We start from the raw sequence: 27,435 nt of genomic DNA, 5'->3' as shown, positions 1-27,435 counted from the left end.
CAGTCATGGCTAACATCTGTCCTAAGGAATTTGAGCAGAAGTGAATTAGGCACTTTACACTTGAAGAGAAAGGATATGTCTGCCCACACTGATCTTATCCCTTTTCATGCTAATTGGAATGAAGAAGTGATCTTGAATAATTTGAAGCAACATGTACCAGAAAATAACTTACACCAATAAGATAGAAGAAACCTACATTCCTAGACAACCTCATTAAGTAGATCTGCCCTTCCAGCCCTGGACTACCAACCACCAGATTGCTATACAGGAGAAATGAAGAAATAGACATCTATCTTGTTTAATGTGTTGGTTATTTGGTCTTTATCTGGATCCTGAACCTATAATCTAACTAACACAGGCTGGTATGCCAATAAGTTAGAAAAATAACAAGGTATCCCATGGTTAGAAAAATTTCCAGTGATACTAAGCTTTATAAAACAAACCAACCTAGGGTGGCATTTGGTACAGCAGTTAAGTCACTCCTTGGGACACCCACACACATACAGGAATGCCTAGTTTGAGTTTTGGCTAACTCTGCTTCTGATCTAACTTCCTGCTAATGCATCCAGAGTGGCAGCAGATGATGATGCTCCAAGTACTTGGATCCCTACCACCCAAATAAATGTCTATTTACTTGAGAGGTAGTCACACACAAACACACACACACACACACACACACACATACACATGCACACAGAGAGAGAGAGAGAGAGAGAGAGAGAGCGAGCTCATCCACTGGTCTATTGGTTCGGTAATAGGATGGGACAAAGTCAAGAACCAGAAGTTCAATCCAGGTCATCTGAAAGATGGCAGGAACTCAATCACCTCAAAGACCACATTTACCTCCCAGGGTCTGCATGAGCAGGAACTTGGAAGTCAGAAGCCAGAGGCAGGTATCAAACCAAGGTACACCAATATGGAAAGCAGGCATCTTAACTGCATCTTAACCACTAGGCTAATTGCTCAACCCTGCATCCCCTCCTTATAAATTTTATAACTCAATATTAATTTGAAATCTTATCACTGTTAGGAAAAAAAGTGTAAAGTGCCATTTTATTGATATGTAACAAAATAAGAAAACCATGTTAGATGGTCAAAATCAATAAAATGTTTCATAACAATGTATTATAAAATTACCATCATTACTTAGTAACATTAAAAATTTTATGACTGGGGTCAGCCCTGTGGCATGGTAGGTTAAGTCTCTACCTGCTTCTCCAGCATCCCATATGAGCGTCAGTTCAAGACCTGGCTGATCCACTTCTGATCCAGCTCTGTGCTCATGGCCTAGGAAAGCAGTAGAAGATGGCCCAAGTACTTGGCCCCTGCACCCACGTGGGAGATCCAGAAGAAGCTCTTGGCTCCTGGCTTCCGATCAGCGCAGATCCAGCCGTTGCAGCCATTTGGGGAGTGAACCAGCAGGTGGAAGACCTTTCTTTCTGTCTCTCCTACTCTCTGTCTTATAACTCTCTCAAATAAATAAAAATATAAGTGAATCTTTTAAAAAAGAGTTACATGATACTACGCCTACTTGATTCAATTCAAAATTAAAAGCCACAAAAATTGGCACCTTTAACACTGGAAAAGTTTATTTTCTTCCTTTTGAAAAGAATTTGGCTTAGCCATAGTGTGATGTTGACTAGAAATAAAACTTCAAGGGTAAAAAGGAATAAAGAGGGTCCAAGTTTTCTATAATTCTGTAGCCCTTTAATCACAGGGTTCCTAGAACAGAAGAACAGTGAGGTAGACCAAAACAGCTTCAGGGAATACTTGGCACACAAAATAACAGTCCCCAAGCCCATTCTGTTTTAACAATAGCCATAGAGTCCTTTCTAAAATATTGCCTCATCTTTAATATTTAAGCCCAACTCCCTAAGTGATCCACTGGTTATTTTCCACTCTCTAGATGACTCCTGCTTTGATGGGTTACTTTACATCCCAGGGTTTTAGTGCATGGCCTGCTGGGTATGGCAAAAGCATTTCATATTTGCCTGCTGAGATTTCTATACACTTTTGACAAGCTGTTGGATTTAGAGGGAAAGCAAGGTTTTCTCTCAGAGTGCTTGCTCCTTTGTTCCATCTCGGATTTAAAATAATTTTCTTATAAATTCTCAACTTTATTGTTGTTATTGGAAGTGAATGAAAAACAAGTGGAAATCTTGTTATGGTTTATTTTTTTACCTAATCTGCATAATAGAAGATCTTTTGAAATCCATAATCTTTGTAGCTGAAAAATTCATTGATTTTATCTTCTTAGAGATAGAAGTTAAGGCTGTGGCATAGTGGGTTAAGCCTCTGTCTATGGTGCTGGCATCCCATTTGGGTGCCAGTTTGAGTCCTTGCTGCTCTTCTTCCAATCCAGCTCTCTGCTTATGTCCTGGGAAAGCAGTGGAAGATGGCTAAAGTACTTGCATCTGTGTACCAGAGTGGGAGACCCAGAGGAAGCTCCTGGCTCCTAGTTTTGGATTGGCCCAGCTCCAGCAGTTGTGGCCATTTGGGGAGTAAACGAGCTGATGGAAGACCTTTCTCTTTGTCTCTCCCTCTATCAGTCAGTAACTCTGCCTCTCAAATAAATAAAATAAATCTTTTTTTTTTTTTAAAGAAAAGTTAAGTAGACTGACTTATATTGTGGAAAAATCACAACTTGAAATACTGTTTTCCAAGATTTGCACACAGTAGATGCTTAACAAACTCATGCTAATTACTTTCTTTTCAGACCATCAGGAGGTTGTTCTTTCTTCTTCCTATAACTTTTTTTTTAAAGATTTTTTTTGAAAGTCAGAGTTACACACAGAGAGAAGGAGAGGCAGAGAAAGAGAGAGGTCTTCTACCCTCCAATTGGCTGTAACAGCAGAGAGAGAGAGAGAGAGAGAGGTCTTCCATCTGCTGGTTCACTCCCCAGTTGGCTGCAATGGCTGGAGCTGTGCCAATATGAAGCCAGGAGACAGGAGCTTCCTCTAGGTCTCCCACGTGGGTGCAGGGGCCTAAGGACTTAGGCCATCATCTACTGCTTTCTCATGCTAAAGCAGACAGCTGGATCAGAAGTGGAGCAGCCAGGACTTGAACTGGCACCCATAAAAGATGCTGGCACTGGAGGAGGCAGCTTTACCAGCTACGCCACAGCGCCAGCCCCTTCTTCCTATAACATTATTCTTATGCCTAAGTTATCATGATGAACATATAAACTCTTACAGATTTGGAATAATTATGTTTTATGATCTTTTTTTAACCTACTGTATTCTGCAATTGGACATTCAAAGTCTTTATTACATTTAGTATTGGGAGAAGGTCTATGGGGAGAAGCATAGGATATGGCTGGAAGCACGGGCTTCGTCATTACCTAGACTTGTGCTGGATTCCCTGTGCTGGAGCTGAACACACCTGCATGGGCCCCTGAACATCTCTGTACCTCAGGTTCCTCACCTGTAAGGTGAGGAAGAAATAGTAACCATCTCAAAAGTTGTTAGTGAAGAAATAAGATTATTCACATAGAGTTGGCACAGTAACTTACATTGTGAGACTCAATTAAATTTTTTTTATTATTTTCATTATTATCAAATACCTGAAGTATCAGAAGAGAAAAACAGGAGCCATTATTGTGGTGCAGCCTGTAATGTCACTGCCTGCAAAGCCAGCATCCCATGTGGGTGCTAGTTCAAGTCCTGGCTGCTCCTCTTCTGGTATAGCTCCCTGCTAATGGCCTTGGAAAGCAGCGGAAGGTGTCCCAAGTACTTGGATCCCTGAATCCATGTGAAAGACCTGGAAGAAGCTCCTGGCTCCTGGTTTCAGCCTGGCCCCACCCTGGCTGTTGAGGCCACCTTGGGAGTGAAGCAGCAGATGGAAGATTTCTGTATCTTTCGTTCTGTAACTCTGACTTTCAAAATTAAAAATATATATATATTTTAAAAGGAGAGAAAGAACAAACAAAAAAAAAACCCTAAGTTTAATATATTTTTAAAGTTATGTACCCTGTTTCTGTACTGTGGCTTGGGAATTCTCTCAGGGCATACCCTACCCCCCAAGCCATGAATGGAACACCAAGAAAATAATGTATGAACACTGGGGTGCTCACAGACAGTGAGACTGCAGTCTCTGCCTTGGGTGGGCATCTTCCTAGGCGGCAGTGTTGCTGATCTGTCCTGCAAGTAGATAGAAAAGAATTAAAGAGGAAGTAGATAGAAAAGAATTTAAAAATTAAAGTGGGTATGCCCTTTCGCTTTCCAGCTCCTTTCTCCTTCCCCCTCTTCCTCTTCTGACTTATTTCATTTACTGCTGCCTCCTTGATTTTGAATTCCTGTTTCCTGTCCCAACTTCTATTCTGCCCTTGATCTGTTGTTACTTGACTCACCTCACACACTGGTTTCAGTCCTCTTCTATGATGTTTGACCCAGCCTACTTCTGTTGGCCCAGAAAAATCCCACCAACCATCTCAGATAAAGGGTCCTGTTATAGACACTAACCCCTTACAACCCCACTCCATTTCAGCAGTGGTCCCAGGAATGGGGAGAAGGAGATTAGTGGCATGTGAACCACTTCCAAATGAGTATAGTAAAATACTCCTTTGAAAATATCATTCCTTGTCTCAAAAATTCTTCTATGATCTCAGAGTCCCAAACTATCTTTTCAATCTTCACTCTCACTGTTTCCTAACATGAAAATGGTACTCTGTGCACGTTCCTTGAATGCTTTGCTCAACATTTTATTGCAGGCCTATTGTATACCTGGCACCCAGGAGCTCAGGACATATACTCATTGCTTGTATGTCTCAGGGCACAATAAATATTGGTCTGGTGAAACTCGCTTCTTGTGATGCTGAACAATTTTCACTGTGTAGCCATATGGGAGATGTAAGGCATTACACTAAGTATGTACTGACCCTTTGACATACCCTGGATTTTGTTTCTAAGTAAAAATTTGGCAAAAATATATTTTATATTTGTCTCATTTCCTAAAAATAGAGTGCAGAATAGAAAGGCAAAACGTTCTAGTTATTTGCATATGATGTTGTTTGAATTCCAAGATAAACAAAAGTTTACTGTATTCCTAAATTCCTCCTTCACTAATTCCAGTAACTTGGGCTGTGTTGTGAAGCCATCTGTAACTTTTGCCTGGAGATCTCTTGGCCCCTGTACAATACTGTTGCTAATCTCTTTATCACCCTTAGCCAAGTAAAATGAGACAAAGCATGTCCTGCATGCAATAAGAGCAACCACTTCAAGTTAAATTCTTTAGAGTCTGCTCTCACATTATTTTGTGTCACAGATACAGAATACTTTGACCTTCTGATAGCTTCCTGTTGGCAGGTCATAATGAATTACAAATGCTGAAAAAATTATTTAGGTGTAAACATTTTTTGCCAGTGTATGGAGATGATATTCTATTGTCAAGAAGATGCTTTACTTTTAAAAAGACTAGCTAAGCTCACCACACACACACAAAAAAAATAGGCTTTAGGGTAGCTTTAATAGAAAAGTAAGAATTATCTATTTCTAGTCATATAGCTACATCAAATGGATGCATTTTGATCAAGTAATGTAAATGGATGTAGATATGTCAATTAATTTTGTAAGTGAAGATAATAGTAAACTAAATTTATTCTATTTTTTTCATTCCATACTATTTTCTCCCCTTTACTGTTCTCTGAAAATGAAAATTTTATTTTAGAAATTTTTGTCATAAGAATTTTCAACCCTGGGGCTGATGTTGTGGTACAGCAGTTTAAGCTGCCACCAGCACACCGGCATCCCACTGGTGCCTCTTCCAATCCAGGCTGCTCACTCCAGATCCAGCTCCCTGCTAATGCACTTGGGAAAGCAGCAGAGAATGACCCAAGTGCTTGGGCCCCTGCACCTACGTGTGAGACCCGGATGACTCTCTGGCTCCTGGCTTTGACCTGGCCCATCCCTGGTCATTGCTGCCATTTGAGAAGTAAACCAGCTGAGGGAAGATCAATCTCCCTCCCTCTCTATCGTGTGTGTGCATGCAGACTCTGTATAACTCTGCCTTTCAAATAAATAAATCTTTAAAAAAGGGAAAAAAGAGGACATGAAGTCTGAAGAGCTATTTTAAATTGTGATGAGTGTCTGGATGTGAGGATGACTGTTTAAGGAGAGTCTTGTCTCTCTTCAACCCTCTCCTCACCAAGAGGAGAAAAAAATCTACTACTCTACTGCTCATGGAAGCCTCTGGTGCTCTGGTGGAAGCATCTGGATTTTCCTCTTTACCTGGTTCCTTCATGAATCAGACATCTCTAGGAATTTTCCAAGTTTAATCTATTCCCTCAGGGAGTCCAAAGGAATGGCCTGCTTATATATCCCTGTTTTCTGGGTTAAGCCAAGAATGACACCCCTGGATAACCGTGGGGGTTGAGTGTGTGGCTGAGTGCAGCACATGAGCCCTTGATTTTATTAGCGGTTGCATCTTGCAGACTGAGGTGGTCAGATGTTATCCTAAGTGTGTGTTTAATATTTCTGTTTTGAACTTAGTTTTATCTGGGCAGGCCATATGCAGCTACTCACTTTTAAGAGTGACACCAGCATTTCTCTAGTGTCAACGCTCCAAGTTATACTCCATGGGCTGTGGGCATTAAACACTCCCAGAAATCATCCAGAATGTCCAGACTTAATTTTTTTAGATCATCATGGGTAACTTTTGGGAAGAAAGACCACAGCATACTGAAGTGAAATTTCTAAGGCTGAGTATAAAATAATTTTAAGAGGATATTTTGCAATACTGTGACCTGGTTCTTCCTCTAATGTGTAATAGCGTATATCTGCAGTACACACACACACACACATACACCTTTCTTCCTTAATCCATCTTCATTATTCTACCCCCAATGCTATGCTGAAATGGTTTCTGTAAGGTTACCAAGGACATTTATATTGCTAAATCTCAAATTCCTCTTTTTGATTTTTCTTTGTTAACCCTATTAAGTTCCTTGCCCCCTTATTTATACTGTGACTGATACACAATTCAACCCAAATGAAGTGTCCTCCACCACCATGAGAGAGAAGCAGCAGCATGATGCAGAGGATTTTCCCTTAAAGCCCCGCCCCTAACAAGGAATCCTGTTGCCAGCGTCTGCTCCAAGTAGAATTCTGATACACTTAACTGCAGTGCTACAGCTATTTATAATCGGAGCTTACATCATCATGCAGGAGGAAGCACCTACACACTTTTCATTAAATACCCTCTGGCTTTGGTTTCCATGTTAGCACACTCCTGATCTTCTCATCCTCTATCCAATAATTAAATATTGATGCTAATCAGAATTCTACTCTGAGCAAATATCATCAATTCATGTGACTTCAGTTATCTATACATGGACAAATCCCAATGTTATATCTCTGGCACAGATCATGCTTCTGAATAACAGATCTGAATTTGGAACTGCCTAAAAAACATTTCAATTTGGATGTCTCAAAGTCCTCTCTAAGTCATTCAGTATGTCCAAAACTGAACTTGTGATCTTGCGTTCCTTATCTATAGATAACAATAAGATGGCTCCGTTGTACCTCCAGTTATGCAAGTGATAGAGCAAATAAGGAGCTGGGTCATCCTTGACTCCTACTTTTATCTCATTCCTCCATCCAATCAGTCAATCAATCACTTCTAAGATATGATTTGTTATTGTCATCACTCAGTGGATTGACTGTCCTTGGTCAGGGATACCAGCACCTGGTCCCTGGAGTGGATCTATCTTCCTTACAGATAATTTATTTCCAAAACAGGGAACTGAATAAAGATCATCACATCTGAGTAAACAGCCATGAGTGACAGTGGTTTGCTGCCAGTTTCTCCAGCTGCAGATTATGTGTAGTTAATAGGACTAACACTAACTCCACCCATCTTCCTCCCATGGATATTATGACACATGGACCTCTCCTTTTTCTAACCCCTAAGAGATTTCATGTTGTCAGCAAATATTCCAGTCCTTGGGACAGATCTAATATATAGATGTTCTGGCTTTTTCCATCTAATGATTAATGTGAACCACTAATGACAAATAGATCCATGTTGTTTTGATAAAGTGCAGTTTCTAAATCTACAGGGCTGAGAGCCAGATCATGGGCTGGGGTAAACTAACCACGATAATTCATCCTGTGGAGCCTCTTGAAAGGCAGCCAACTGATCTCGCCTGGAGTCACCCATATGCTTTCCATTCGAAACATCTCTGAGATCTCTTTGGGAAGATGCCCAAAGTCCATGAAACGACAGTTTGAAAAAATACGAAACTGTTTAATGTAGTATAAAATATGCAAAGACTTCATTTAGTGATGGGGATAATTAACAAAAATATGCTGGAATCTGGGCTAGGATAGGGAGCTGCTGTACCAGTCACTCAGGGTGCCTGGATCCGTACAGGTAAACATGATGGCTACACAGATGATTAAGAATGTAGTTGGCCGGCACCGTGGCTCACTAGGCTAATCCTCCGCCTGCGGCGCTGGCACCCCAGGTCCTAGTCCCGGTCGGGGCACCGGATTCTGTCCTGGTTGCTCCTCTTCCAGTCCAGCTCTCTGCTGTGGCCAGGGAGTGCAGTGGAGGATGGCCCAAGTGCTTGGGCCCTGCACCCGCAAGGGAGACCAGGAGGAAGCACCTGGCTCCTGGCTTCAGATTGGCGCAGCGCACCTGCCGTAGCGGCCATTTAGGGGGTGAACCAACAGAAGGAAGACTTTTCTCTCTGTCTCTCTCTCACTGTCTAACTCTGCCTGTCAAAAAAAAAAAAAAAAAAAAGAAAGTAGTAATTGCTCAAGCTAGCAACCTAAATACAAAGGACTTTGTCCATACAACATTTTATCATGTTCAAAAGAGGACTGACCACCATATGAAATGTGTCTTTGGGGTTGGGTCTGTAACAAGTCATCTCTGAGATGACTCAGCCCAAGGACAGTGGCCTCTGATGTGCAGTGCTTACGCAGTCCAGTCTCATGGCCAGACCCTGAGCTGAGTTTACAGGAAGCATCCAGCTGAAGCCACTGCAGTTTACACAAGTAAGATCCAGCCACTTCCTATACAGAGTGGGCATTTTAAGGTTCCACAGAATCCTTCTGCGGCCCATCCCACGGAGGCTACCAACTTGTTTAGCAATTTAGATAGAAGATCCATGAGGCCAAAAACAAACAAACAAACAAACCAAATAGAGGGCTTCAAGGAAGAAGGAGCATACCCTGAGTGCAAGGGCAGATAGTAAGCATTGGAGGCACAGCCAGTTCTTAAAGGCAATATGAGTTTTCAGAAGACCAGCCTGCAAAGAGCATAGGTCCAGTGAGACCACAGGTAGAGATAGAGTTCAAGAGTAAGACTGTGCAAGATTGTGGAGGGCCTTGAGAGTCAGGAGAGGAACTTCATCTTAATGTGTTTGGAAGAAGAAGACATCTTGAGGACAAGTTGGGGCATGGGGACTGAAAATCCGGAAGACTAACAAGGTGGCTATTGTAATAAGCAGGGCTCAGGATGGGAACTAAACAGGTGGCTGGAAGAAAGTGACACTCTCAAAGGGAAGTGGTGTTGTGGAAAGGAGCCCAAGCATGCAGAAACATTGGGGCACAGCACAGTGAACCTCTGGGTGTGGCCCATGAAGCCCACTTGCAAATCCCTTTATTGGCTTCCATGTCATCTCACAATTCTTCATTCCACTGCGCACTTTACTCTTCCCTATCTGAGCTGAAGAACTTTTTGTAAAAGGAGAGTCATTTCTGGGCTTCTAGAAAACCACTGTTTAGGGCCGGTGCTGTGGTGTAGCAAGAAAAGCCACCATCTGCGGTGCCGGCATTGCATATGGACACCGAGTCAAGTCCTGGCTGCTCCACTTCTGCTCCAGCTCCTTGCTAGTGGCCTGGGTAAACATCAGAAGGCGATTCAAGTGCTTGGGTCCCTGCACCCACATAGGGGATACAGATGAAGCTCCTGGCTTCTGGCTTTGGCCAGGGCCATTGTGGCCATCTGGAGAGTGAACCATAGAATGGAAGGCCTCTCTCTCGGTGTCTCTCCCTCTCTCTGTAACTCTCTCTTTTTTTTTTTTTTTTTTTTTTTTTTTTTTTTTTTTTTTTTTGACAGGCAGAGTTAGACTGAGAGAGAGAGAGAGAGACAGAGAGAAAGGTCTTCCTTTTCTGTTGGTTCACCTCCCAGATGGCCACCACGGCCAGTGTGCTGGGGCCGGCACGCTGCACCGATCCTAAGCTAGGAGCCAGGTGCTTCCTCCTGGTCTCTCATGCAGGTGCAGGGCCCAAGCACTTGGGCCATCCTCCACTTCCTTCCCAGGCCACAGCAGAGAGCTGGACTGGAAGAGGAGCAACCAGGACAGAATCTGGTGCCCCAACCGGGACTAGAACTCAGAGTGCTGGCCCCACAGGCGGAGGATTAGCCCAGTGAGTCGCGGCGCGGGCCAACTCTGACTTTTAAATAAATTAATTAATTAAAAAAAAGAGGTTGGTGCACAGGGAAAGAGAATTATCCTATATCTTTCCTCTCTATTTATCTTTCCTGTTCCGTTAGTCACCAAGCCCTGCAGATCCCAAACCTGCCTTGTATTTGCCCTCTTCTCCCCACCCCCCGCCTTTGCCTCTGCTACCTCTGGGTTCCTTCTATAGATATCCAGCAGTTCACTCTCTGTCCAAACTTGCTCTTCTCCCATTCACCCTCCATGTTGGTATCAACTGTAATGTTTGAGAAATGCAACTCTAGTTATATCAATTCCCACTTTAAAGCACCCAATGATATCCTGCTGAATGTGAGGAAGTTCAATCTCTTTATCTTAACATACAAGGCTCATCATGATTTGGCCCAGATGTTGCAGGCAGAATTATTTTTGTCTGGCCACATGGTATGTTAATAATTGAAAAATTCACATAAAAATCTGCATTTAAGGCTTCTATTGAAAAATAAAAAAATCTGGCATTATTTGGGTCTGCATTCACAGGGGCAACATCAGGCTAGAGCAAGGGACAGCTGCCCATTCAGAAGGTATCTGTCTTGGTCTGCACACTGTACATTGTAATTTACCTGGCCTGCTTTGCTCATTAGCCCTTCTTCATAGCCTCTTAAGTGCTTTTTGCTTGTAATCTGTAGATCCTCTCATATCATTTCCTATTACTTCTTCCCACACACCCTTAATTTACTGAACTACTTACAGTTCCTGCCACTGGTAATGTAGTTTAAAGACCTTGTGGCTTTGCAAATGGTGCTTCTTTATTTAACCATTCTGCCTTTATTCCAATCCATTCTTTGCCTATTTAATAGCAACTTTCCCATCAAAATTCAGTTCAGGGGTTCCTTCTCTAACTCTGCCTTAGTCCCCAGGATGATTTTTCAGTCCCTTCCCTATAGTTTTCAATTTTTATAATCCAACTTTTATTGTCACATCACACTCTGTGCTTGCCCTGTTACAGTATCTATCATGCTGTGTTATAATGAATGATTAATATGTTTTCTAGACTAGACCATAAAATCCTTGATAGATTTGCATTCCCACTGCCTAGTGCAGTTTCTGGCATATAATAAGAGATGAATAAGGATTTGTTAAGCAAAAAGCTTCATTGAGACATGATAGGCAAAACTAGAAAATATTAAGGAGAGTGTAATAGAAAAATGGAACGAGGACAAGGCTTGAACAATAGGTTAATGATGAGAGAAAAGAGGTTCTGGGAAAGAAGACAAAGAATGACCAATTTGGAGGAGATTTGTAATGTATCTAATGAAATGATATTTAGAGTTATCAACTACCCTGAAAGGACCAAGGATAGAAGGGCAGCATGGTGTATTGAGAAAGCCTGGGCTTTGAGCAAACTGAAGTCTTCAGTTCCACCACTTACTAACCACCTGATTCTGATATATTACTTAGCTCAAGTTACTTAAATTCTTTGGGATTCTTTCCTAATTTGTCAAATGGAACCTACTGTGGCAGGGAGTAGCTGGAGTTAGGAACTCAAGAATTAGGTCATTTAAGAGAATTAGGTCACATTGGTATCCCTCTTTCACTGTGTGGCAGGTGCATTCTCCCCCACTTCTCCATAGAATGCCTTAGAACTGTAAAAACCTCAGGCCATCAACAGTAATGGCCAATGGAATTGGTAGTGCTATCCAACAGATTATATCTATTAGAAGTAGCATGTGAGGACAATGGTAACACCCTCCAAAGCCTGCGCAAAGCCACACTAATGGCTGCAATCTGCAGCTGTGTGTGCATGGTGAAGACGGTCAATGACTGAACTTGCTTGTGAACATACGTGAGGTCTCCTCTGAGGACTCCCAGAAATACTGTGGGAGAGGGAGGGAACGTTGGAGATCTGATATATTGCATATTAGTAGATAGAGCAAGAGTCAAGTTAGATTCCATGGAAAAGTACCCAGCAGAGCACCTGACACTTCGCTGAAACTCAGAAAGAAAAGATGGCTTGGATTGCTGTTCTCATTATGAGAAGAGTCAGTGGAGTATCCTCACAAAGACCTTATCTCAGAAGTTGATGTCTGCTTGCTTTGCATATGATTAACTCATTCTAAACACTCAACTGACACCCCAGGCTTCTTCCTCATACCTGGCTATCTACTTACACTGCCTGCTTGTTATTTGATTTCCCCCCCATCTTTGGAGAGAAAGAACTGACTTGATTCCAGCATTGCAAAGTGTCAGAGAGGCCCAATAGAAATATTTCACATGACTTAGCCAATAAAACATATCTTCTTGTCTTATTTGCCATAGAAAATATACCATCTGTTCTCATTTCCCACGCCTTTCCCCCCAGGCAGAATCTGCTATCTCCTGAGAATTTCCCCCAAAATGTTTGAAGCACTAGCAATAGACATTTAATGAGGGCCCAGTAGGATCTTCAGTTTTCCTATCTCTTCATTAGGAACTGAAGTATTTTATCTAATCCACATGTCTCCTGGAGGCATAATTGAGCTCCTGCATGTTTGTAATGTTCCTTAATGGTAACTTACTCATTCAGTAGTCAAAAGATAACAAGTTATAGAATTACACACTATTTTATTTAAAAAGTTGTTCTCATATGATTTTTATATTCTCTTGGTAACATTTTGATTACAAGTTACATTATTCTATTTTCCTGTATATATTATTCACAATTTAAAAATATTTATCAATTTTTTCATGTTGTACAATTTCTCAAAACAGCAAGTAATTAAAATCTATTTTGAAATGTTATAAATTATAAAAGAAATTATTTCATATTGCTTATGCTGATGGGGTCACTTAAAGTTGTTTGAGTAATAGAGCTGCATAAATTGGACAGAAACAAACTCAATCTGTTTTTCCATTAAAATTAACGTTTAAATATACAATCTAGGTAACGTGAGACATTTAAAAGAGAAACTAATGCCACATACACAGACTCGCAAAATCATATAAATTAGTAACAACAACAAACACTACATTTTCTTATATTATGGGTGAAAAAGAGAATTTCCTAAACAGAACTAGGCATTTCCAATGAGGCCAGCCAATGGAATCTTCTAGTCTATGGTTTGAATATATCCCCTCCAAAGTTCATGCTGAAGCCTGGTCTCTAATGCAATTGCAAGGAGAAATAAGGGTTCATAGGAGGGGTTGGGCCATGGGGCTCTTCTCTCATGACAGGGAGTCAGGCCCTTGTAAAAGAGGCTTCACATAGCCTTTCTCCCCCTCCTGCCATGTGAAGACACAGAATCCATCCCCTCCAGAGGATGCAGAACAAGGTGCCATCTTGGAAACAGAGAGGCAACAAACCTACTGGCACCTTGATCTTGAACTTTCTAACCTCCAGAAGTGTGGAAATTAAATTTAGGTTCTTTATAAATTACCAAATCTGTGGCATTTTGTTATAGCAAAGCAAGCAGGTTATGGTACTCCAGGACCAGGAAGGGATGCAAGAAGTCATGAGTTGTTCTGGACTCTAGTTTTTTCATCAGGTTCTAGGGTGCCCGGTCTATCTGGCTGATTTTAACCATTCTTGACAACCCTTATCTCCTAACTCTGAAAAGGGATCAGAGTAATGGTATAGCAGGGAATTTGTGTTTACCAGAAATCATGAAAAATCATTATGGCTCCATGCCTCTTGCTTTTGGCCTCCAGAATCTAATTAGCCTCACAGGCCATAAGATGATAGGTAGGTAGGTAGGTAGGTAGATAGATAGACAGATATGCTAGCTATCTTCAGATAACATACAAATTTGCCTGTTTTGCTAGAAACTATGTTAATGAAAGACCACATCAATTACTGAAAAGAATTTTATCTAGGCAACGTGTGTTTTAGTTTACTCATGGTTAAGTAAGAACTCTAAAAATGTTGGAATGTGACACAGAACAGCAGATAATTTGAGATTCTCTATGCCTCATGGAATGGGCAAAAAAGGCTTATGAAGTTACAGTGATAGGTGTGGATAATGAAACAAAGAAGAACTGGTTAAATAAAAGGGTATTTCAAAAAGTTCTTTGATGGGCCAGTGTTGTGGTACAGCAGGTAAAACCACCACCGTGACACTAGCATCGCATAGGGGCACTTGTTTGTGTCCCAGCTATTCCACTTCTGGTCCAGCTCACTGCTAATGGCCTGGGAAAAGCAGTAGAAAATGGCCCAAGTGGCTGGGCCCTGGCATCCATGTGGGACCCCCAGATGAAGCTCCTGGATCCTAGCTTCAGCCTGGCCCAGCCCACAGATGGAAGAGTCTCTCTCTCTCTCTCTCTCTCTCTGACTTTCAAATAAGTAAATAAATCCTTTTTTAAAAAAAGTTCTTGAAAGAAAAAAATTCTTAAAAGATAAGCTTATTTTGAAGCAAAAAAAAAAAATGAAGTCCATGCTTAGGTTTTTTATAGTACACATTTTTCATGGACTTTTTGAAGTCCCCTAGTAGTCTTTATTTATTTATACTGAAACTATGATTTTTATGTCTAAGTAGCGTTGACTTACATAGCCTTAGACTTTAAAAACAAAGCTCCTCCTTGATCTAAACACTGAGTGATTTTGTTGACCTCATTACATGAGGAAAAAGCTCGGTAATTAAGGTGTTTGATGTCTCCAGCTTAATTATAAATGAGAACACTTGAACCAGCTTATATAAACTAGAAATAGGATGACCACATAGTTTACTTTCCAAGCCACGACTGTTTTGAGAGAAGAAGAGGGCACATGAGGCAAAGAGGCATAAACCAGAGCTGTCCCAGGCAAATCCGTGTGTATTTTCCTTGTAGTCTGCCTGGAGACAAATCCTTTCTCTCACCTCAGACTTCCAAAGCCATTTCTCACGTTCAGCCCTGTTCCTCCCTTCTGGGCGCTAAGGTAGTAATAAGGGAGAAGTCCATCTTTCCTGTCTACCCTAATTCTCCCCCTACTTCAGGGAGGCTTGCATTATCTTGTCTTCAAAAGGAGATTTTTTTATCTGTAACATTCAGTCTAGCCCACACGTCCAGCATCAGTAAGTCAGATGACTACCAAAATTACTTACACCAGGTGCTCATCTGGTGTAGTGGCTAACACACAGCTTGGGACACTCGCATCCCATGTCTGAGTGCTTAAGTTCAAGTCCCAGCTCCACTTCCGATTCCAGATTCCTGGTAATGCACGCCCGGGATGATGGATCGGATCGTTGAGCACCTGCCACCCACTTGGGATACTTGGATTGGCCTTTTGGTTTTGTCCTGGCCCAGCCCCAGCCTTGTGCACATTTGGAGAATGAACCCAAGGATGCAAGATCTCTCTGTGTCTATTTCTCTTACTCTCTTTCAGGTTAAAAAAAAAAAGTACATAAAAAAACATATCTATCAATGAGGGAAAAGATAAAAGACTTTCAAATATTAAAGACAAAAAAATTGTGGGTCATTGCCAGGTGACTCTGTTTATAATGTGGTGGGATAATGGCTATGAAGTATTAATGGATTCTTTTCATTTGAAACCCCCCCCCCCTTTTTTTTTTAAACACATCTTCTCTTTCATTGCCTCAGGGAAGGAGAGTTACACAAGAAAGCTGATTCAAAAGAGCATCTTCCTGGCTTTTGAGTTTCAAAACTTAGGGCCTGAGAGAAACTGAGCAGACTCAGGGCAGAAAAGGGAAGAAGGAAAGGAGGGAGGGAGAGAAGAAGAGGAGGAGGGGAGGAGGGAAGGAGGGGAGGAGGGGAGGAGGGAGGGAGGGAGGGTGGAAGGAAGGGGGAAAGGAGGGAGGGAGGGAGGGAGGGAGGGAGGAAAGGAGGAAGGAGGGAAGGAAGGAGGGAAGGGAGGAAAGGAGGAAGGAGGGAAGGAAGGAAGGAAGGGAAGGAGGGAAGGAGGGAAGGAGGGAAGGAAGGAAGGAAGGAAGGAAGGAAGGAAGGGAAGGAGGAAGGAGGAAGGAGGAAAGGAAGGAAGGAGGGAGGCAGGGAGGCAGAAAGGAAGAAGGGAGGAAGGGAGGAAGAGAGGGAGGGAGGGAGGCAGGGAGGGAGGGAGGGAGGGAGGAGGAAAGACAAGCCCGGTCTTCAGGCCTAGAGGGTAAAGAGAGAGAAAAGGACAAGGGAAGCAATGAGAGCTCAGGTGCTTGGGTCCCTGAGAAAAGGGCATCTGTACTTTCTCACCCCTTCCCCAGGTCGAGAAGAGATGGGAGAATCTGTGGAAACCCTGGCTCTGTTTAGCAGAACCAAGAGTAGAGATAACGGCCTAGGGAAGGACCAGCACTTGATGGACTCATCCCCATGCCCCATTGCAGTGCAGAAACCAGGAAATGCCTTCAGTGTGCCAAAGAGGGTACCGGGTGTGGAATGACTCAACTAGAGCTCGGATGTGGTTGGTTCCCGGCGTTCGTGTGCTGGGAGCTTTGTCGCCAGCGTGGCAACGCTGAGAGGTGCTAGGATCTTTAAGAGGTGAAGCCCAGAGGGAAGTAATTAGGTCATTGCGGGCTTCACCCTCGGAAGAGACCAAAGTGGCTCTGGCTTTCGTTCTGCTGGGACCCTGTGGTTGGGAGAGTGGCTTGTTGTAAAAATCAGGCGAGCGCAGGTGCTCCAGACGTCTCTTCTGCACGCAGCCATTTCTCTTTCTTCTCCACCGTGGTATGAGGCAGCTAAGACGGCTTTCAGCCTCCAGAACTATGAGCGAAATAAACTTCTTTTCTGCATAAAGTACTCACTTATAGCATCAGAAAATGGACTAAAACAGACCCTAATACCCTAACGAGTTTTCACCACCCAGCAGGTCCTGGGAGCACTTGAATGCGCAGCAGGACCGTCGCTGCACACCCAAGTGAATGGGCCTGGTCTTAGAGGTTTCAGGAATGAGCTTTGCCAGAGGACCTGGAAGGTGATGGGGACCCCAGAGGGTACCAGCCTGGCCAGGTGACACCAAAGATCAAATGTGCTGCCTCAGATTTGCCCCCGGCACTCCTAGAACATAGGCACACAGAGACATGGGGGAGAGGGGAAATTAAACCCCAGTTTAACTGAAATGATGGTTCTGGCATCCCCGGGGAAGGCTCAAAACAGAGCTTAGACTGAGCTGGAGAAATATGTATTTCTTGTACTTCTGTTTTTGTGAATGAAGTTTGTACGCAGTACACACGGACAAGGATGTGCAGGATGAGAGAAACATGGTGAGACCTGCGAACAAAGAACAATGGGGAAGACTACAAACCAGCGCAGTTTTGAATCCAGGCTCCCCACTCACTAGGGAATTCCAGCAGCTCTCCTAAGACCCCACTCCTTGTGCAGCCTCCTTAATGCACTCTGTTAGCAGGCATTTCACATCCGCTTTCTTGAACCCTCCCCTTTTTTGGAATCCCCACTGCCACTGCCTTAGCCCAGGCCCTCCTCATTTCTCTTTTGCACTAACATTCACATCTCTACCACCACCAACAAGGTAATATTTATTTTAGCCTCATTATGTGGCAACACTGTTTGTTGTATTCTATTAACCTTTTTTTAAGATTTTATTTATTTATTCGAAAGTCAGTTACACAGAGAGAAGAGAGGCAGAGAGAGAGAGAGGTCTTCCATCCGATAGTTCACTCCCCAATTGGCCACAACGTCCGGAGCTACACCGATCCAAAGCCAGGAGCCAGGAGCTTCTTCCCAGTCTATCACATGGATGCAGGGGCCCAAGGGCCATCTTCTACTGCTTTCCCAGGCCATAGCAGAGAGCTGGATTTGAAGAGGAGCAGCCAGGACTAGAACTGGTGCCCATATGGGATGCCGGCACTTCAGGCCAGGGCATTAACCCGCTGTGCCACAGCGCCAACCCCCTATTAACTTTTTAATTATCACATCTGTCCTATGAGGTGGTACTATTTTATTTCGTCATCACTAAAAAAAATTAACAATGAATTGTCAACTTTATTTGAAAGGTAAAGAGACTGAATTAGAGAAATAGAGATAGGTGGAGAGAGCTCTTCCATCCACTGGTTAACTCCCCAAATACCTACAACAGCTGGAGCAGGGCCAGGAAGAAACTGGGAGTTTGGAACTCAATCCGGGCCTCCCATATCGGAGGCAAGGACCCAAGTACTTGAGCCATCACCTGCCACCTCCTAGGGTGCACATAAGCAGGAAAATAGAATCAGAAGCAGAGGCGGACTCAAACTCAGGTACTCAGACATGGAATGGGAGTGCCCCAAGAGGAACACAACCACTGCACCAAATGTGTGCCCTCCAGACTGTACTATTTTAAACCTCATTTTACAGATAAGAAAACCCAGGCACAAAGAGGTTAAGAAAAATCGTCCATAACCATACTACCAAAAAATAGTGAAGCCAGAAAATCCTGACCTAGGCTTGGATCTCTAGAGTTAAAGTACTGCACTATTCTGCCTCCTTTGAGTTTCCTGCCTCTCCCCACCCTCAGTACTGGGTTCTGCTCCTTCATACAGTTACCTAAATTCCCTTGCTAAGTCACGACTCTGAACAGTACATACTTTTCATAAAATCTTTCAATGGATTGCCTCTCTTTTAACATAAAATTTTAACTTCTTAGAGAGTCAGTAGGATTCAGTTCCTGTCTACCCAGGCAGTTCTATCCCATAGGCATATTTCCTTGGCAATATAAAACTAGTGACAGTTCTTCTCTACTTTAAATGGACACACACACACACACATTTAACCAAATTCTCACTCTTTCCTTTTAAGAATCTACTTACTGTGCATCCTGGTTTTAGTAGTACTTTTTTTATGGCAGTCTACTGTAAAATATATATTATTCAATTCTAATTAATAACTTTCTTGTCTGACCAGTGATTTCTTTGTTCATCTTCCCCCACTAGACTGTGAATATTTATAATACAGTCAAGGCTATATTTTATTTCTGCATGTATCGGGCCTGGAATGTAGCAGCCACCCTATACAATTGCCAAATGAACTCATTGATTAAAATATCTTCCACATTTTCATCTTTTTTTCCTGATTTAACAATAATTTTACAAATTAAATTGGGTCTTCTTAATGTCAGGTCCTTTGAAATATACTTTAAATTTAGTTCTCCTAGCAAGGTTGTAAGATATACACTAATAGTTCAGTTTTAAAGATAAAGAAAACTAAAACTGAGAGAGTACATACAAAATAAAACAAGATAAAAATTATCTTGCAAAAATTTTTTGGAGTTAGAGATATCATAAATAAGTTCCAATTACAGAATCCTGAACTTAACAATGACTCAATAACTGGTGATCCTTACAATTCTTGACCAGTGACAAGTGCCAGGGCTTACTAGTGTCTCCTAAGTATATGTCAGTAGTGGTCCAGATAAGCCACAGCTGCTCATAGTTTTAAACAAGCGGCTTATCTTCTTCCCCCAAGTCCATTACTTCCTTTCTTCAGTGATCATTCTAATCCTCAGTTCAATCCCTTGGTTCCCATAAGGTCCACACTCCTAATTTCTGGAGATCATTTCACAAAATGAGACACAGCTTCCCTCTGGGGACTTCCTGACCCCACTTTGGGGAACACATTCTTTCACTTTTCCCAGCATTATAAAAGAATTTCCTTCCTGGCCTTAAGGAACTGAATGCTGCCCATTTCTTGTCACTTTTAGAGCTGATGAATTGCAGCCTTCCACAATCAAACTAACATAGTCAATGAGTATCGAAGACCAGATGGTTCCACTCAGATGGACCAAGCAAGACTCCCTCAGACTCAGTGTCATGTTCCAGCCTCTCTCTCTCTCTCTCTCCACTGTCACCTGGAAATGCTTATGCTCTTTAATGCTAAGGAGTGCCATAAACTTTTGCTTCTCCCCAGTGAGCAGCCCCTTCTAGGGTGCCCCAACCCTGCCTGCACACAGTCCTCCTCCTTGCGTTTACATGGCTCCTCAGGGATTTTGGTGAGAAGGAAGAGGAACAGAGCAGAAAGAAAAGTCTGGAGGGGTCCCAGACACGTTCGTGCTCACTCAGAACAGAAGATCTCACTTTTAAGATCCTACTGTTAGAAACATGTTAGAGTAGGGATGGACTTGGGAGGATATCTAGTTCACTGGTAGTGAACTTACATATGGGCAATTCAGGAAAAATGAAAAGACCTATAGATGCAGCAGGAACAATTTAATGTATATATGCAGTTTAACGGATATTGTTTACTCCACACTTGCTCATTGCACACAATCCTTCTTTCTAGTCAGGTGGCAGATAGAGCATGAGACACGCATCATCTCAAAGGAAGAGATCACACAACGGGCAGCAGACAATAACTCTTGGCCAATGAATTTCAAAAGATAAGTTCTAGGCTTACTAATAATATCATATCAAACCACATGTTATACATGCCTTCTGTTATGTAAGCCTCACAATAAACCTGCTAGACGGTGTGGTAGACAGAACAAAGGCCTTCCAAAGACATCCATATCCTAATGCCTGAAATCTCCTACCTTGAGTGGCAAAAGAAACTCTGCAGCGTGATTGAGGAGGTAGGCCCAACCAACTCACAAGTCCTGCTAAGGAAGAAGAGTCAGACTGAGTAAGATGACTTGGTGACTGATGATGGAAGCAGAGTAGGCATGGAATTTGAAGACACTGGGCTACTGGCCCTGCAGAGAGAGCAAGGGATCATGAATCACGGAAGGCAGTTGACCTCTAGAAGCTGGGAAAGGCAGAGTGGATTCTCTGGATTATGATTCTCTGGTTATGGATTGAACCATAACCTGCTGCCTCCCAGAACCTGCATTAGCAGGAAGCTGGAGTTAAGAGTCAGAGCCAGGGGGCTGGTGCTGTGGCATAGCCGGTAAGGCTGCCGCCTGCAGTGCTGGCATCCTGCTCTCTACTATGGCCTGGGAAAGCAGTGGAAGATGGCCCAAGTCCTTGGGCCCCTGCACCCACGTGGGAAACTCAGAAGAAACTCCTGGCTCCTGGCTTCACATCAGCTCAGCTCTGGCCATTGTGGCCAATTGGGGAGTGAACTAGCATATGGAAGATCTCTCTCTCTCTCTCTCTTTCTCTGTGCCTCTCTTTCTCCGCGTAACTCCGACTTTCAAATAAATAAATAAATCTTTAAAAAGATTACAATTAAAAAAAAAAAAAAAGAGAGAGAGAGAGCCAGGAATCCAACCTAGGCAATCCTGATGTGAGACTTGCCTTAACCACCTGGTTGAGTGTCCACACTCCTGAATATGCAGATACTAATTGACAAGCCACTTGATTTCTGAACCTGGGGTTGCTTACCGATGATCAGGTCCAAACCTCTCATTTAAAGTCTGAAGAAACCAAGACCCACAGGTGCAAACCTGAGCAAGTATTCAGTCATGGGATAGGAATTAAGTCCACATCTTCTGATGCCACAAGACTAACGCTTTATATTTCTTCCCTGGCTTTCTCACTCCCTTAACAAACATTGAGGAACTACTGGCACTAGAATTAGGGACATAAAGGGGCATTCCTTCCTGAATCCCTACCCCTTTATCTCAGGGATTTCCCAATATACGAAAAGTGGTTACTTTGAGTAACATGAGTCCGAACAGACAGGTCCCCAAACACCAGTGGGTCCATTGCTTGCCTCTCACCTTGTGGGGTGGTTCCCACAAGCCCTGCTCTGCTCACAGGCCGCTGTGCTTTGCAAGTAGCCACTGGCTTCTCTCCACAGCCTTGCACATCTAACTAATACTGTTTTCTTGTAAACACAACTATGGGGTGAGCATTCAACACATTGGTTATGATGCCACTCGCGATGCCTGCATCCTATATCAGAGTATCTCCTCTCCCAATTCCAGTTCTCCCAGTAATGCACGGTCTGGGAGGGAGGCAGCAGGTGATGGCTCAAGTACTTGTGTCCCTACCACCCACATGGGAGACCTGAATTGAGTTCCTGGCTCCAGTCTGTCCTAGCTCTGGAACCAGCAGAAGGAAGCTAGCTTCTCCCTCCCCTCTCTCATCACCTTTCAAATAAATAAAACTTAAAAATAAGAATGACTAGTTATGTTTGTGTGGTTTTAATATAAGAGTAATTCCCATTCATTGTAAACTTTGGAAAGTGAAGGCAAGAATTTTTTTTTTAATTATCTGTAATCCCGTTTTGTAGAAATAACAATTACTAGTAAGATTTTCCTTTTAGCATTTAATATGCTTGTATATACACAGGGAGAGCTTTTCATAGTGGGAAACATTATTCAATAGTTTGATTTTCACTTATTTTAATAGAAAGTATTAAACATAAAATATTGGATCTTCTGGTACAAGATCCAAATGTGGGTACAACAAAAGGCATATTTTCCTCTCAACTCTATTTTCTGCCACCCAGTTCTCTCTCCAAAGGTAATCCTGTTACAAATTGCTTCTACATTCTGCTAGAAACAATTTTACATAAAGGAAAATGAATGTGTATTTTTCACACAAATGAAACCCATGACAGACAGTCCCCTATTGGTTACTTTTACTACTTAAAAAAAATGTTGGAAATCCCTCCACATCAGTACATAAAGAACTGCCTGGCTCTGTGGTCAGTTGTGTCCAGTTAAACACGACCTGGAGCCCTGCTCCTCAGGAAAGCTGCTGTAAAAGGGGGAGGGGGGGAGGGTGTGCTTCAATGGAGCCAGGAGCTGCCATCAAAGATCCACTTTCTCTCCTTTTTCCTGCTCTGCCCCCTGATCTGGAAGACAGAGAGCTTTCTAAGCAGGATACTGGAAATCTGAAATTTACCCTGATTGGCTATACTCAGTCACTCAGCTACTTTTTTTTTTTTTTTAAGATTTTGTTTATTTGAGAGGTAGAGATACAGAGAAAGAGAGAAACAGAAAGGTTTTCCATCTGTTGGTTCAGTCCCCAAATGGCCACAATAGCTGCAGCTGGGCTAATCTGAAGCCAGGAGCCAGGAGCTTCTTCAGGTGTCCCATGTGGATGCAGGGGCCCAAGCAATTGGGCCATCCTCCCCTGCTTTCCCAGGCACAATAGCAGAGAGCTGGATCAGAAGAGGAACAGCCAGGACAGGAATCAGTGCCCAGACTGGATGCCAGCTCTGCAGGCAGAGGCTTAGCCTACTATGCCACAGCACCAGCCCCTCGGCTACAATGGCCAGGGGAATAGCATACTGTGAGGAGCGCCCACCACTGAAGGTGGGACCATAAACCTTCACACCTCTGATTGTCTTTTTTTTTTTTTTTTTTTTTTTTTAGAGGAAAGGTTTATTGTCAGGTAGGTGAAGGCTGAGGGTGAGGGTGGGGGAGGGTGAGAGAGTAAGAGAGGGTAAGAGAGAGAGAGAGAGCACTTGTTCTGGAACAGGTCCTGTTAAACCTTTGCCCCAGAGCCTGCAGGGAAGTAGGAGAAGCCAATCTCATTAAGATGGAGTGTCGCTCCCCCTCTTTGCAGAGGAACGACACTAAACCCTGCGCTGTTCTTTCGTCTGCTCGGCCCTTCCCGGGTTTGCTGCTGGTCCTTCCCGGGTTGGCTGCCGACCCCTCCACCTCCATGGAGGGGCGGCTCCCCCTGCCACTTTCCCCACTTCCGCGGGGGAGCAGCACACCGCCGGCCGGCTCTCTCGGGAGCTGCTCAGATGTTATCCAGATGTTCCTGGTGCATGTTGTCTCTCTCCTCCTTTATAGTCCTCTTCCACCAATCCCAACTCTGCTACCTACACGCTGAGCACGCTGCTCTCCTCCAATCAGGAGCAAGATCAGCTCCTGCAGCTTGTCAAGTTGGTGAGAGGCAGCTGTGTAGAAGTTGTTTACTCCTCTCCCAGCGCCATATTGTGGGAGAGCAGATGCAGAGAATAAGTCTTAATTCCAGTAACTTAGTCTAGTCCAAGTTGCTCCCCACAGTGGAGGTGCAGCTGACACCGGTGGTTGGGCCATCTGGTCACCTGGCTTCTAGCATTGGTGGCTAGAGCCTAGGATGGTGTCTGGGGCATACATGGTGTCACAGATAAGACTGCACCATTTTACTAACATTCCCCCCTTTTGTGTTTTATAAAGCAAGAGCTGTATGGGATTACATCAGGCCAAAAAGTCCAGGAAGGGTAGAGGGAAGATGATGATCTGTCTTTAGAGCTACTTCCTGCTGTGATTGTCTCTCTCTCTTTTTTTTTTTTTTTTTTTGACAGGCAGAGTGGACAGTGAGAGAGAGAGAGAGAAAGGTCTTCCTTTTCTGTTGGTTCACCTTCCAATGGCTGTTGCAGCCGGCGCACTGCGCTGATCCGAAGCCAGGAGCCAGGTGCTTCTCTTAGTCTCCCATGCGGGTGCAGGGCCCAAGCACTTGGGCCATCCTCCACTGCACTCCCGGGCCACAGCAGAGAGCTGGCCTGGAAGAGGAGCAACCGGGACAGAATCTGGCGCCCCGACCAGGACTAGAACCCGGTGTGCCGGCGCCGCAGACGGGGGATTAGCCTATTGAGCCGCAGCACCAGCCTGTGATTGTCTTCTTAGTAGAATCATAGTCATAGAATCATTGTGAAAAGAAAAATTATCAAAATGGTTAAGGCTCAATGTCCTGGGAGAGAAAACAAAACAAACAAGCAAGCTGAGCAGGGACCTTAGGACCAATGAAACCGCTGGGACTGACAGCAGTGTGAGGGATGGGAGAAGAGGGCAGAGGGCCAGGAAGCTTTCACTTTCCAGTCCAGAGGGTAAATGCAGGAGCCGTGCTTGGGGTTTGGCAAGTGTGAAAGCTGGAGCGCAGGAGCCATCTGGGGGAGCTAAGGGCCTCTGTAGGGAACACAGCCCAGTCAGCTTGGGGCCCTGTAGGGAGGAAACTGAAGAAATAAAATCCCAGCCTCTTTCTCCTCCTGCTCACGTCATCTCTGCCACTTAACCCACCTAGCCGGAAATGTGCAGGAGAAGGAAGTCTGAGCCGTGGGATCCAGCTCCCAGGGCACAGAGAAAAGCAGGAAAGGCCGGAGGGAGCAAAATAGCCAGTTCAGGACTTAAGGCCAAATGGCATTCCAGAAAACTTTTCTTTAAAATTTTGTATTTTTATTTACTAAAAGACTTCTGGGAGATGATGTGATTCAGAGGGACTTCGCACCCTGCTAACAAACAGTTTTCTGTCCAACCCTGCCCCCAAGTGGTTGTTCTCCAGGTATGCTACGTGTCCTTTTCTAGCAAATCAGAGAGACATCAGGCAGCCCAAACGGGAATGGCTCCTGGAGACTCGGGCTACTGACAGCAAAAGAAAACCCAGATGGTCTCTTTCTCTCCCCTCCCCCGATTCACAAGACAGTTCTAAATGCATGTGAAATATAAGACAGCACTCCCTTGGGCTTGTCAAGGAAAGGGACAAACCCAAAGGCTGCCACTGGTTGGAAAAGGCGTGGAAAGATGAGCCAGTCCACCCGAGAGTGAGTTGCACAAGAAAACAGAGAAGCAGCTTGGAAAAGAGAATAATTCCTTCCCCACTAGACAACAGACAGAGATTCTTGCCTTTGGTTTCCAAGGCTCAGTGTCTGTTAGAAAGTTACACTTGCTTTTCTGTTGGAGTAGTGGGGAACATAGTCAAAGCAGTGACCCCCTCTGCACACCATACTTCCTGGGCATGTCTGCAAATCACTTGGGTCAGATGCTATTAAGTGAGGGTTACTAAGCCTTCAGGGAGGGAGCAAATCCATAAGGCAGGGTTTCTCGAACTTCAAATGTTTATAGGAAAAAAATGCAAATTCAAAAACAGGCCTGGGTTGGGACCTGAGAACCTGCATTTTTAACCAGTTCCCAAATGATGCTCATGCCGCTGGTCGCAGAGCATACTTTGAGCAGCAAGGGTGTAAAACAAGGGTGCAAATTCAGGGTTTGAGGCAGTAGCAGATGTGTGATGTAGGAGGATACATCATGCTGGGAACTAGCAGGAAATAGAGTGAACTGGAGCACCCATGCTCCGCCTTTAAGCACTCGAAGAACACCGTCTAGTCCAACAGAAACCTGACTGCTATTGAACTCCTCCCTACCCCATTTCAACTGCTGCCCAGGGGAAAAGGCAGGCGGGTAGGAAAAACCTGAAAGCTAAAAGGAGAGCTAATCCCAACTTGCTCAGAATTCTCAGTTTAGCCCTCCATAGTCTGACATCCAAATATTATGGAGAACAGGGAGCTTTAACATTGCAGTGAGCTATTGCACTTAAAACTTCCTTTTTTAAATATTGATTTTGTTTGTTTGAAAGGCAGAGTGACAGAGATACAGGGAGAGATCTTCCATCTGTCACTTCCCAAATGGCAGAAATGGACCAGGTTGAAGCCAGAAGCTTGGAACCCCATCTGGATCTCCTATGTGGGTGGCAGGGGTTCAAGGACTTGGGCCATCCTCTGCTGCTGCTGCTTCTTCTTTTTTTTTTTTTTTTTTTTTTTTTTTTTTTTTTTTTAATTTTTGACAGGCAGAGTGGACAGTGAGAGAGACAGAGAGAAAGGTCTTCCTTTGCCATTGGTTCACCCTCCAATGGCCGCCATGGCTGGCGCGCTGCGGCCGGCACACCGCGCTGATCCGATGGCAGGAGCCAGGTACTTATCCTGGTCTCCCATGCGGGTGCAGGGCCCAAGTACTTGGGCCATCCTCCACTGCACTCCCTGGCCATAGCAGAGAGCTGGCCTGGAAGAGGGGCAACCGGGACAGAATCCGGCGCCCCGACCGGGACTAGAACCCGGTGTGCCGGCGCCGCTAGGTGGAGGATTAGCCTAGTGAGCCGCGGCGCTGGCCCATCCTCTGCTTCTTTCCCAGGCACCTTAGCAGGGAGTTGCATCCAAAGTAGAGCAGCCAGTACTTGAACTGGAGCTCATCTGGGATGCTAGCATTGCAGGTGGTGACTTAAACTGCTACATCTCAACACTGACTCCTCACTTACAACTTTCTAACAGATATTTGGGTACAGGCAGTATAGTCCTGCTTTCTCTCTCTAATAAGAAAATATGAAAACAAACACAAGACAGCATTCACCCCTATTTGCAGTGAGGTGCAATTTCAGAAGTATCAGTTCCCAGTGGAAGCAGCAGCCATGGTTCTAGGCAAGACGATGCCTACAGGAAGGGGTTGGAACAGGAGGAAAAAGAAACCACAAGTGACTAATAAGATTTCTTCCTGAGAATACCCAGAAACACATGCA

The sequence above is a fragment of the Oryctolagus cuniculus genome, chromosome 7 (genome assembly GCF_051225735.1).
Source record: "Oryctolagus cuniculus isolate XC-2025 breed Fujian yellow rabbit chromosome 7, ASM5122573v1, whole genome shotgun sequence".
NCBI lineage: Eukaryota > Metazoa > Chordata > Mammalia > Lagomorpha > Leporidae > Oryctolagus > Oryctolagus cuniculus.
Note: the sequence above shows the minus strand (reverse complement) of the source record.